General features: G+C 31.1%; 1 non-coding gene across 1 annotated transcript; it reads left to right on the top strand.

Moving 5' to 3' along the window:
• Positions 1-13,045: 13,045 nt before the first annotated feature.
• On the top strand, positions 13,046-13,178 carry LOC126032703 (small nucleolar RNA SNORA51). The gene has a single exon (XR_007503925.1). It is a non-coding gene; the product is annotated as a small nucleolar RNA SNORA51 (small nucleolar RNA).
• Positions 13,179-14,651: the final 1,473 nt, after the last annotated feature.

The raw sequence follows: 14,651 nt of genomic DNA on the forward strand, positions 1-14,651 counted from the left end.
CTCAATTAAATTTAATTATAAGTGCTAAACTTAAGACAAGAAGAATATATAATTATTCTTTGTAATTTTACATAAGTTAGCAAATTTTTATTAAACACATAGTGTAAAAGTAAAAATATATGGAGATAAGAGAATGTTTCTCTTGCCTCTCTACTTCCAGAGTTTGGCCGGATGGTGATAGAAGCCCATAATCTTCTTCAGGGCTGAACAAATGAAAGAAAATGTATATAGTAAATGGTGACTTGGGAATCCAAGAAAGACACTTTATGCCTTAAATCTATCATCTACAAATTTAGGAAAAAATTGATTTTCTGAGCTTCAGCTTGCTAATATGTAAAATGGAAATAATAATAACTCAAGCTCACAAGGCTGCTGACATTTAAAAATCTAATCAGTTATTATTGAAAACACTTAGCCTAGTACCTTGCATACTGTGACTGTTCAATAAGTGTTAATTATTATTATAATGGTCCACTTGGTGTGCCAGGTAGATTTTAAGCCACAAATAAAATAAAATTTTTGAGACAGTCTTTAAAAAGCTTGGAAATGGATTTTACTAAGCCAAAAATACAGCTTTTTTTTTCTCATCTTTGCAAGGAACACAAGCTGTCCACTCTCTTCCCCATAACTCCACAATTTCATTATTTTATAGTTCAAAGATCTTTGCATTTAATCAAAACTACAAAATGTAAAGTGTGATAAAATTTTGTAAGTGTACTTATTTACTTTATATCAGATGTGTTGAGAAATTGCCATTGATTTTTTTAAAGTATTGTTATAATTTAGTAAATCTTTTGTATCATGTATACAAGAAATCTATTTAGTGACTTCTATAAACTTTTGAAGTTTCAGAAAATTAATATCAATTATCACTGTAATACCTGAAAATCAATGGGCTACTATGTAGCAAGCATGTAGCTTTAATTTTTATAAAAGTCTTATTATCACAAGCAGCCTAGGGTACTTCCTAGATATTAATGAGAATAATAATAACTGTATGATAAGGTGCCACGTTCTTTTTTCAAGACAAACAATTTATTTACAAGGTACTTTGATAAAGACTATGTAAGGCTAAATTTTAGCTCTGTGATTCACTGGCCAATGGCATTTCAAATAAAGACTAGGATGAGAAAAATAAAGGAACAAACACAGTAACTAAAATGGATTCATGAGGGTAAGTGTTTATTCATTTATCTCTCCAGGCATCCATACTAATTAAATGTCAATAAGTCCAAGATCTTTTGTCAGCTGTGAGAGAGAATAGCAAATGATTCTGAGGTCTTTCAGCCAATTATTGTGGAAACTAGTGCAGACTTTAACAAATTAATGCAAACGCTCATCTAATTTGACTTTCCATGGATTAACTATCCATAAATTATTACTGTTGTTACTTTATTCCTTTTATGTGTGTTTTATTATTTGGGGGGTTATACCTGGCAGTGTTTGAAATTTGTTGGCTCTGAGCTCAGAAATCACTCCTGGGGATGCCCAGGGAACCATATGGGGTGCTGGGATCAATTCCAGGTGGACCACATGGAAGGCAAAAGCCTTTCCTTCTGTACTGCTGATCCTGGTGTTACAAATTTGAATCTTCATAAAGGGTAAATACAAACAAAAATTAGTATATACTGTAATAAATATTTATTAAGCACAAAAATTTTTATTTAAATGCTCTAAAGTGATTTTTCTTTTGTTTTTTTATTTTTTATTAATTTCTTTTTAAACACCTAGATAACAAATGTAATTGTAGAGAGTTTAAGTCATGTAAAGAACACTCCCCCCCGCCTTGGGGCCGAGCGGTGGCGCTAAAGGTAAGGTGCCTGCCTTTCCTGCGCTAGCCTTGGACTGACCGTGGTTCGATCCCCCGGTGTCCCATATGGTCCCCCAAGCCAGGAGCAACTTCTGAGCACATAGCCAGGAGTAACCCCTGAGCATTACCGGGTGTGGCCCAAAAACCAAAAAAAAAAAAAAAAAAAAAGAACACTCCCCCCTTCACCAGTGCAACATTCTCATCACCAATGTCCCAAATCTCCCTCCTCCCCACCCACCCCACCTATACACTAGATAGGCTTTCTACTTCCCTTTCATTCACAGTTTTATGATAGTTGTCAGTGTAGTTATTTCTCTAACTGCACTCACCACTCTTTGTGGTGAGCTTCATGTCATGAGCTGGACCTTCCAGCCTTCATTTATTTTGTCTCTGAGCATTATTGCAAAAATGTCTTTTATTTTTCTTATAACCCATAGAGGAGTGAGACTATTCTGCGTCTCTTTCCCTCTGACTTATTTCACTCAGCATAATAGATTCCATGTACATCCATGTATAGGAAAATTTCATGACTTCATTTTTCCTGACAGCTGCATAATATTCTATTGTGTATGTGTACCACAGTTTCTTTAGCCATTCATCTGTTGAAGGGCATCTTGGTTGTTTCCAGAGTCTGACCATTGTAAATAGTTCTGCAATGACCTTGATATCAAACCTAAAACCATAAAGTATATAAAACAACATATAGGTAAAACACTCAATGACATTGAGACTAAAGGCATCTTTAAGGAGAAGTAGCACTCTCCAAACAAGTGGAAGCAGAGATAAACATATGAGAATATATTAAGCTAAGAAGCTTCTGCACCTTAAAGGAAATAGTGCCCAATATACAAGAGCTACCAACTGAGTGGGAGAAACTATTTACCCAATACCCATCAGATAAGGGGCTAATATTCAAAATATACAAGGCATTGATGGAACTTTACAAGAAAAAGCATCTAATTCCATCAAAAAATTGGTGAGAAGAAATGAACAGACACTTTTCCAAAGAAGAATTACATATGGCCAAAAGACACATGAAAAAATGCTGCACATCACTAATCATCAGGGAGATCCAATTCAAAACAACTATGAGGTACAATCTCATGCCACAGAGGCTGGCACACATCACAAAGAATGAGAACAAGCAGTGCTGACAGGGATATGGAGAGAAAGGAACTCTTATTCACTGCTGGTGGGAATGCAGTCTAGTTCAACCTTAACAGAATGCAATATGGAGATTCCTCCAAAAACTGGAAATTGAGCTCCCATAGAATCCAGTATATATATATTTATATGTAAATTTTGTATAAATGTAAGAATAAGTATCAAAACCACAATTTTAAAAACTATACTTTTAAATGTCAAAAACTAAACTTTATTTAGATAGCTTCAATAGTCATGTAAGTATAAATAATACAATTATTATTTAGAAAATTATGAAAACAGATTTTATGAAGTATGAAATTCTCTTTCTTTTTTGAGTGTAAGATAGTAAGTAAAGCTTGTAAGTGTTCTGTTTTTCACCTGTGTTAAAATGTCCTTAATAAAATGTAACTGCTCAAATAAATATAATAAATATAACAAATGATAAAATCACATGTAGATGTTAATTTTGTTATCAACTGTTAACCATTTTTATTTTGGTAATTTTAATGAATAGTAATTAGAAAAAATAATAGAATTTAGCAAAAATTATATATAATTATACTTGAAGTATAATTAAATATGTTACATATAATGTTATATATCATATGTAAATTATATATAAACAAAACAAATAAAATATTATAGATTAAAAATATTTTGAAAATAACTTGAAAATACTTAAAATTTATAATTAAAGATGAGAAACTTGACACCTGGGGTCAATTAAGCACCTACCTATGTGCATGTCAGTATTTCACAGTGGTTCATTAAATTGTATTTAAATAAAATCATTATTTTCTAATTTTTATTATAACGATCTGTTATATCAAGTTATTCACAATACTATCACTTCAGTAATTAAATATTCAAACACAAAATATTTAAAATATGCTGTGTCTACTCCAACAAGGACTCATATGCATATCACTAACATATTTAAAAAGAGCATTGTTTACATATGGTTATTTCTATAATTGGTAGGAACTGACATGAAAATTAAAACACTAAATATAGTATATTTTAAATAAAACATATTGATTCAATATCAACATTTTGCTGTTTGCTAGAAATAAGAAATGAAAAGGCAAGAGAATATATTATATCTATTTTAGTATTTAGTTAAGAATAAATTTAATACTTAAGAAAACATGAACATAATATATGCAATTTAAATGAAAATAACTGCTGTTTTCCTAATACTGAATAAAATAAAATATCAAGTTCTAAATTTTAGTAGCATATAAATATTAATAAGTCAAATGGTATGACTTTGGTAAACACAACAAAGGCACAATAAATAAAATACATATAAATTACATTCACAAATGCATGTATATATGTTTAGTAGATAACTATAAATTAATTTCAAAGCTCTTTTTCTTAGTCTTGACTACTATGTACTCACTTGAGGAGTTTTAAAAAGTACTTAATATCTGCATGTTAACTCAGGAGATTAAAACTTAATTGCTCTGGGGTGTGGCCTGGGCACTGGGACTTTTAAAAGCTCCCTAACTTATAGCTTATAATAGTCAACAAATTTAAGAATCATTGCTTAAGGGAATTTATGCTTATTTGCAATTATATACTAAAATTTAACCTTAACAAGAGAACTTTCAGGAGCATAAAATTAAAACACAAATTCTACTTTTTTTTTTAACAACATTCTTTTATACCCCTCTCCCTTTTTTCTGTTTCAATTACTGAGTATAATTTCCAGCTATCATTAAGAAATCAGAGGTGAGGGGCCGGAGAGATAGCATGGAGGTAAGGCGTTTGCCTTTCATGCAGGAGGTCATTGGTTCGAATCCCGGCGCCCCATATGGTCCCGCGTGCCTGCCAGGAGCAATTTCTGAGCCTGGAGCCAGGAATAACCTCTGAGCACTGCCGGGTGTGACCCAAAAACCACAAAAAGAAATCAGAGGTGAAAAACAATAATATTTTGTTAAATATATTGTTAAACATAATTTGAAGATCAGAAAAGCATACAATGTGAGAAATTTTGGAATTACTTTCTAAAAAGAGCATAAATAATATTATCTCATTACCAAGACACAATCATAAAATTAGTACTTTCTCCCTTATTCCTACTATATCTATTTAACCAATGACTAAAATTTATGTTAGTCAAAATTTCAACACATAAATGTATAAAATTAATATCATATACCTTGAGTCTATACAATATTGTAATAGCTAATATTATATCAATGAATCTAAAATACGTATACTTGATATAGTAGAAATTAGAATTTAGAGGGTAGAAGAGTTAAAATAAAACATCGTTGAGTGTTTTGTTTATAGAAAAAACTGAACAAATACTATCCATGACTTTATCTACTATTATAAATATAATTTTTGTAAACATTAATGTAGCCGAAACATATCTCTGTGACAATACTTTCTGTGATTCAACTGCTTTGTTTGCTTTAGCAAATATGGAAGAAATAACACAAAAATTTATAATTGAAAATATACACTAACACGCATTAAAAGTTTGAAGTTACTTATGATGCCATTTTATTTCATTTGCTAAGAAAATTCAAATATGGAATAAAAAATAACACCAAAATTTACTATTGAAAATATACACTATTACACACATTAAAAGTGTAAAATTACTTATGCCATTTTATTTCATTTGCTAAGAAAATTCTATGATGATTTTCATATAAAGTACTTTATGGATAGTATTTCATAAGCATGCACTTAATGAATATTGAAATGTGAATTCCAGTAATACTAATCTCAAAGCACAGTGCTGCAAAATCCAAACAATTCATTGATCATTATTTTTTTAATTTTGATTGTTATTTTTTGGTTCTGAACATACCTCAACTAAGCATTAATTTATTATTATAAATTGCTTTTATTTTCTTGGGGCTGCACTCAGCAATGACTAGGAGTTGTTCTGCCTCTACACTAAGGAAACACACCTGGTGTTTCAAAGGGCACAAATGGGATTCTCTGTATCAACTCTGGGTCAGCCCTGGGCAAGGCAATCTTATTATCCACTGTACTGTCTCTCTGATCCTTTGACTATAAATCTTCACTTCCAAAGAAAAGAAAAAACTCATAAAAATAGAATTTCTTATATAATAAATTTATTTTCAAATATAATAAATCAATGCATCATCTAAATGTATTATAATTTTAGCCCATTGACTTTATAATTAGATGTTTCACTGTTGATACTTAAAAATTTCTTTCACTCAAATTCTTGACATACTTACAATCTAATGATACCAATAACTATACCTTTCTTATACTAATTTATTTATATACTTTTTTATTTTAATTCATATATAAATTAGTAAGCTTTTGTTATATGCTTACGTGTTATTTAAATTGTGTGTAATTTGGTCAGCAAAATAGTAGGGAAGTTAAGTCACTTGCATTATGCATGGCCGGCTCCCAGTTCTACAGCATGACAATACATATTCCTCTACTTCTAGAAATGGCCCCTGAGAACAGAACAAAGAGTAAGCCCTGAGCATTCCTGAGATTGGCCTATAATTTAAAAAGAAATAAATATATAGAATATTGTTTTTATTAAGGTATTTTATTCACTATAAATTTATAAGCTATATATATTTAGAAATATATTAAATTCATTTTATACATTTATATACTAGGACTTTAAATTTTATGTCTCCAAACATATTCATTTTAATAACTACCAAAAGTCCCTATATTCATATTTTCCGACTTGAAGATTCACATTGATCTGGATGTTTCATAAGCTTCACAAACTTATTAGTTTCCATTTGAATATAATTTTATCTTCCATCAAATATATCCTAATATCTTCTCATATAAAGAGTGCAACCATTCACCCATCTGTTACCAAAGCAGAATATAAAATTTATTTATTTATTATTTTTTAATGGGCCACATTCGGTGCCACTCAGGGGTTACTCCTGGCTCTGAATTCAGAGGTCACTCCTGGCTGTATCAGGGGACCATATGGGTGCCGGAGATTGAAATCAGGTCTGTCCCAGGTCAACCGCATGCAAGGCAAGTGTCTTACTGCTTTGGTATCACTCTGCCCCCATGATTTTTATTTTTATATCTCACATCCAAATAAATTGTTATACATTCAATTTCTTAAATGCCACTTATATCATTAAATTTTTCTTCATCTTCAGCACTACTACTCTATTTCAGTAATCATGACATTTCATGTATATCAAGTTAACATTTCATAGCAGCTCTCTTTGCTACATTTTTATAGAAAAATTCAGATATATTAATTCAAATAATAAATTAGGAGCCATTGAAGATATATATGTATATTATATGTTTATACATATACGTATATAAACATATTTTAGTCTCATATGTATACAGATATAGCTACTAATCATCCAACCTTAAGATAATGTAAGCTGGTTTTTGCAAATACAGCATATAGATATTAGGACTATAAAGAACAAGAGACATAGCAGAGAGATAAGAGAGGTGGGAGTGTTAATGATAAACTTCTGTTGCTTATTTTCAAGGGAGGATGGGGCCAAATGCCAAAACATGAGCAAGATAATTAAAGAGAAAGTCTCTGACTTCACTGAGCATAGAAACAAGGTCCTCAGTTTTATCATAAAGCACATAATTTTGTCCTCAACTTGAGTGAGTTTGGAAAGAGTTAATCTCTGAGTCTCAAGTAAGACATATAACATTGCTATCACTATGTTAAGAACTTTGTGAACTCCAAGCATAGAACCAAACTGACCACATTTTGTATGAACTTCTAAAGATTATAAACAGTAGGGTCCAGCGAGGTGGTGCTTGAGGTAAGGTGTCTGCCTTGCAAGCCCTAGCCAAGGAAGGACCGCAGTTCGATCCCCAGGCGTCCCATATGGTCCCCCCAAGCCAAGGGGAATTTCTGAGCATTTAGCCAGGAGTAACCCCTGAGCATCAAATGGGTGTGGCCCAAAAAACAAAAACAACAAAAAAAGATTATAAACAGTGATAATACATTGACGTTGTTTTAAGTTTCTAAATGAATTTGTAATGGAAACAAAATAATTGTAATATTGCACTGTTCAGTCATTTCTATATCAAATATATTGATTAGTGTAGTAAATTAGACAAAGATTAAGACTTTTCTTTCAAAAGTAAAGTTAAATCTTACATGCTAGTCCTTGATTATTCCTTCAATTATTTAATCTCACTTCTAAAAAGCCAGTTCCCATTGTAGTGAGAAATCTTATAACTCCTTTTTCAGTATTTTACTTTTCAGTTGTAGTCAACTGTATTCATTTTTGGATTTTATTTTATATGTTTGATGAAACTCAGAGATTGATGTAGCTAAATATTTTTATTTGTGGTATAAAATAGACTATATATAAGTATTCATTATTTTTATTTTGTTTTGTTATGGGCCACAACCAGCAACACTCAGGGTTAGTCTTTCTCTGCACTTAGAAATCGCTCCTGACAGGCTCTGGTGACCATATGGGGTGCCAGGGATCAAACCTGAGTTCATCCTTGGTCTGCCATGTACAAGTCAAATGCTCTACCACTGTACTATCACTCTGGCCCAGCATGATATTTCTTTTATCACCAAAAATCATGAATCTTTTTGTCTTGCTTATACTTTAAGTAGACCAATTACTAGTTATTTTAATCGTACATCTACTTCAGATGAACAAAAACCTTAATACAGTTCTTATGAAAAAAATTGGTATCACAAAACTACACATGTTTTAGATTTATTTATGTTTCTTTAAATCAATTTCTCCAATCTCTAGATCTTTTTAATCCTGTATTTACGTCCTGTAAACAAAATCTTAATAAAAATGATTGTAAAATAAAAAATCATGTTATACCATGAAAGGTATGGAATCAAGGAGATTGAATGTTTGGAGATGATATTATTTATTTTTTATATGTTTTGATGTGTGACACACTTGATGGTAAGAGATTGCTCTTGGTTCTGTGCTCAGGGATAACTCCTCATAGAGCTTGGAGAATCATATGTAGAGCCAGTGATCAAATCTGAGTCTGTCACATACAAGACAATTCTCTTCTCTACTATACTATCTTTCTAGTCCCAACAAGTTTTAACTTTCTGCATAAAACATTTTAGAGAATATTTAAGAATTACAATAATGCATTCATGGCAAACACTGAAGAAAGGAAGATAAAGTATGATATCATACAAGTGGGGAAAAATATTGGATATAAACTATAAAGTCCTTATTAATTAGAAGAATAAAATTCATGTTTAATCTTATAACCAGGAGAATCACCCTCAGGTGATGATAATCAATATAAAACATTATTTGTATTTTTTGGGGGGGAGGGACAACACCCAGAAGTGTTCAGGACTAATACTGGCTCTGCTCTAAAGAATCCCTCCTGAGGGTGCTCAAGAGAATGTATGTGTTGCCAGGAATTAAACAAGGCTTGTCCGCTTACAAGGCATATTCTATCGTTTGTATAATATCTCTTACCTACTTAAAGATGCTTTAAAAGATAGAATACTTTCAATTTATTATCTTTATCACAGAGAAGATATTAAAGAATTGCTCTAAGGTATTTTCCGTAAGAAAATTAAAATAAAAGACACATATTGATAGTCTTAAATACATAGCAGAGTAATTCACTGAGAATTTTATTATAGTCAATCAGTATCTTTTATACAGTAGGAACACAATAGACTGAATAAATGAGTTGTGAAAAATAGGAAAATGTTTATATGACTAAAATTTTTGAGATGAAAGAATTATATGTTAACTGTGTTTGCATCAATTTCATAAAGCATAGTTTCTGACATATATTAGGTGCCAAAAATATGTCAATACAGTTTTACAAGTATTACCTCTTTTTTTGCTTTATATTTATGTTTTTTGTCAATGCATTGATTCATAATATGAAAATACATCACGATATATTACTTTCTCTGTCATATTGGATATTAATACATAACCAAAGCATATTTATTAGATGATGACATGATTTTTACCTTTTTAAAATCTTGATTGATTTTCTCATCTGCCATTATTTAAAAATAACATTTAAAAGAGAGTTGAAAAATATTCTTAAATAATAATTCTTGGTCTGGTCAATTGTTAAAGTCAAGTACAATACACTAAGTAGTTGAATAAATGTTTTATTCTTTTTAAATTATAGTTACTTAACAAGAATGTTTATTATTCCTAGCATGATGTTACAATGTCTAGAAATAAATCTTAAGTTTTGATTTTGATTTCCGAGTAACAATGTGATAAAAAGTTTTTTCTTATTGATCAAATAGTTCAAATATCTACTAAAATAATCCTTTTAATCATTCATTAATCATCCACAAATTGTAAAATGGTTTTGTGTACAATGTTCTGACATAAAAGAAAAACATAGGGTAGTCATAAAATTATGCCTTGATGGAACATACTTAGTCAATTCACTACCCACAACTTAGTTGTGGCCTTTATGAACATTGAAAATGAACTTGTTGCTAGAGTTCTAGAAGTTTATGTCTAACATAGCACTTGCTGTGCTTTAAAATTATTGATTTAATCTTCTTCCATCCCTATATTCATGATGATATCCTTGAGAACAAATGTAATTTATCTCCTACTTATCAATCACCCTGGCACACAATTGGCTCTCATTAAATATTAGAAGGAATGAAGCTCTTTTTCATTCAACAATTATTACTCTCATTAATGCCAAGAATTCATGGTATTGACTCTCTATATCTTGATAATTACTTATTTTGTGAAAAGTTGGATGATTGATAGCAATGTGAATTATTTTATGTTCTTGTTTACAGTTTGGTTTATATTAAGCTATAATAAAATATGGGGGAAAGAAGGATCATGAGTTCCTGTACACCAGCCATAACCTGACCCAGTAGACACAAATTTAAATTCTACCTGACACAGTTGTAACTTACCTCAGCCAACAATTCTGGCTTATATAGCATTTGTTATGATAAAACTACTTTTGGGATTTGTATGTGTGTGTGTTTGTGTGTGTGTATGTGTGTGTGTGTGTGTGTGTAGACTTATGAGCCTGTAAAATTGTATCATGGAATATTTTAAGGTTTTAATTGGTATGTGCATTAAATGAAATAGCAGAAGAAAGTAAGCATGTTCTAGAGCTTTTGGTAATAATATCAAAAATATTAATAAACACTTTCAGCCCTGGAGTCAAGAAAGATTCAAGAAAATGAAATACAGTTGGAGATACAAACATGGGTAGCAAATAAAACATCAATAAAATACTTAATAAATAAAGAGAGCTTGTTTTCAGTTCTATGATTTTCAATATAGTCTAGCTGCAGCCTAGAAATACTATTATCCAATAAACTGAATACAGCAGTTAGAAAATATCACTTAACAATATGCTTGATATCTTACTATTTCATTTGAACCTTATCTAAATTATTTTCTTTTGAATCATTGGTTGTATTTTCTGATTTGTGTTTTATGATTGACTTTTATGAGGCTAAGATTTTTTTGGGGGTGGGGTCACACCCAGTGGCACTCAGAGGTTGCATCTGGCTCTGCACTCAGAAATCTCTCCTGGCAGGCATGGGAACCACTGTTTATCCTGGATCGCCTGTGTGCAAGGCAAACACCCTACTGCTGTGCTATATCACCAGCCCCATGTTATGCTGCTCCCTCTGAGGTGAGACTAATATTTTATGGCTTCATTCTGATTATTACTTTGTATCAAGTGTCATGTAATTAATGTAATCAAGTGTTATATGTAGTCATATAATTAATTACAATTAATCAATGTGCTAAAATATCATTTAAGTCTACTGATATTATTCCTTCCAACATTCCCAAATTATAACTCATTCTTAATACAGTGACAAAATATAAAAGTAGATGCTGAAATTTATAGCTCATTGTGTATTTTTCCTTTGCAAATTCTGTAAACAGCATATTTAATTTCTGTGATCAAGTCATATATGTGGCATTTATGTGATTTAAAGAAAGGTAGATTGTACATGTGGACCTAATTCAAACACATGATGTTTTCAGTTAAAAAGATAGACAATAATCTGCAGAAAAAATATTGAAAGAAATTCTTGAGCAAATTCTAGGTCTTGTTTTCATTTAACTTATTGACTTTAAAATTATGAATCTTTAGAATGATAGATGATACACTGAGCTATATTTTGAACAGTATAATTGTTATTTTTTTCCTGAAAGAACTCAACAAAAGTCCTGTTTTGCAATTCTGACATTTTCTTCTTCCTGTACTTTCTAAATGTCTCCTGCTTTGAGGTGTATCAGAGATTCGGACCTTGCCTCTCTGTATTAAATGCTCTCACCTTCCTCAGAGTTCTAAGAATCTCACTAACTAATGCTTGTGCTAAGAGGTACCAGCAATCCAATAACTTGATGATGCCTACTGGACCTTAGAGGAAATATTATATTTAATCATATAAATCTTATTTCAAAACCCTTTTCCATGGCAAATGAAGCTTAAGAGGTGAAATGATATTAGAAAAGAACATCATTAATAATTTCAGAAGCTCTTTACAATTTTGTAAACCACAATAAAAAGACCAACTCTTTAACATAGAAAATTGGCCTCCACAGATATAAAAAAAGGAACATTTCCCACTCAGTTTAAAGACCGTTCATGAGGGAAATGTGGTTAAATTGATTAGGTTAGAAAGATAATCGTCTGGTACAAAAGTAATTGCTAAGAGTTAACAAATTTAGAGTGCTGTAGCAAGAAGAAATAGCTACAGGCTTACAAAAAAAAAAAACTGGCTTCTGCAAGTTCTACTTCACACAAATAATTATATCAAGGAAAAAATAAGCTATTGGCAGAAGGACATAGATCTTGGTGATCACCAGTGAAAAAAAGGAAACTGTGAAATTAATTTGTACTAAGGAAAACTGCACTAAATTAATCAATACTGCCCTTTGAGATTCAGTTGGTATTTAGGCAAGTTATTATCACCTTAGGCCATTTAGACACCTTTAGCCAAATTGCATTCAGCTTTCACAACAGTTTTCTAGTGGAAATTATTTTCTTTGTCTATATTATATTTCAAGTTATTTATTTGTAATACGTAATAACAAAGCTATAAATTGAGAAGAGAATGCTTATAAGTTACTCAGCAGCCTCCCAATGCTTACCACAGGCTGTGTTCTTTACACTTACTGTATAGAAAGAGGAGGTATAGTAAATGCACCCCATATACACCTCAACCCAGGACCTTTGCCAGGACTCTATTGCGAATGGGGGGACAAAAAAAATTACTCAGCTCTGTATTAAAGGTATCAGACAAATTAATTTTTAAGTTTTAATAAAAAAATCATTCATAGGAGCATTAAAATGTTTCTTCCTTATTCTACATATTTTCAGGAATGAGCAAACGATATAAAAACATTATTCTCAAATTTTCATAAGCAGATCTACCAAGTCTTTGCAAAAATACTAAAAAATGTACAATATCAAAAATGATAAATCAAAAAGGTCCCTTTATTTTCAAGATTTTCTTTTCAGATTGTTTGTAGTACATATTGATATTACTGTATAAACATTTTAAAGTGACTTTAGGAGTGATAGTAAAGGCAAGTCTTGACTATAAAAAATTTTTGTATTTCCTTGGAATAAGTACTCCCACTACAGACAATTCCAACTTACCAAGCTGATATCACTAAAAGCAGAGCTGGCAAAGATGCCCACAATTACTTCACCAGACTGGAGAAACTGATTTTAGCACATCACTGGTATTATAATTTTGTTATCATAATGGCTAAAGAAAAGGTACTCTGCGAAAAGAAATGAATTATAAACATTATTTATAGGTTATTAGATTTCTTTTTTATTTATGTGATTATTTGTTGACTTGTCTGTCTTTCTTACCAGAAGGAATGATTTTTCTTTTGTTTACTTATATCAATAGCAGCTACATAAAAATATTATTGAAAATATTAAGACTTTAATCAATTCTGTGAAAATATCCTTCTTGAATTATTTTATGCATCTGGTTCCCAAATCACAGAGAGGAGCATCAACATTGAATTTAATAAAAATATCTTTATAGGGGCCGGAATGGTGGCACAGGTGGAAAGGTGTCTGCCTGGCCCGTGCTAGCCTAGGACAGACTGCAATTCGATCCCCTGATGTCTCATATGGTCCCCCAAGCCAGGAGTGATTTCTAAGTGGACAGCTAGGAGTAATCCCTGAGTGTCACTGGGTGTTGTTCAAAAACATATATATATAATATCTACCAAATCCAAGCAACTATATATATGTTATATATAGTTATATAAATAGTTTTATATATATATAAGTTATATATATAGTTATATAAATAGTTTTATATATATATATATATATACACCAATCGTGGGGTAGACCTTCCTGACCATTTTTTCTCAGATATCTCTTCAAATTTTTTTTACACATTGTAAAAGACATGTAAAAATACCCTAAATTCAATAACTATATTTTATATTATGGTGTCTTCTAGAGGGTGCTTCATCACTATTCTTTTTCCAAGCAGCCCAGATAATATATCCTTCCAACAACAAAATTAGAAATGGAAGAAATTCTATTTTTTGTCTGACTTCTTTTTTTATTTGCATCACACTACAGCCATTTTATTATTATCAGCATGTTCAATGACATTCAATTCAATTAATGGTTGGCCTTGTGGGGAGTGTGCAAACCTAATGGATGTTCCTTTTATTCTTGCAGTTGGAAATCCATCATAGAT

The sequence above is a fragment of the Suncus etruscus genome, chromosome 16 (assembly GCF_024139225.1).
Source record: "Suncus etruscus isolate mSunEtr1 chromosome 16, mSunEtr1.pri.cur, whole genome shotgun sequence".
In the NCBI taxonomy this organism is placed as follows: domain Eukaryota; kingdom Metazoa; phylum Chordata; class Mammalia; order Eulipotyphla; family Soricidae; genus Suncus; species Suncus etruscus.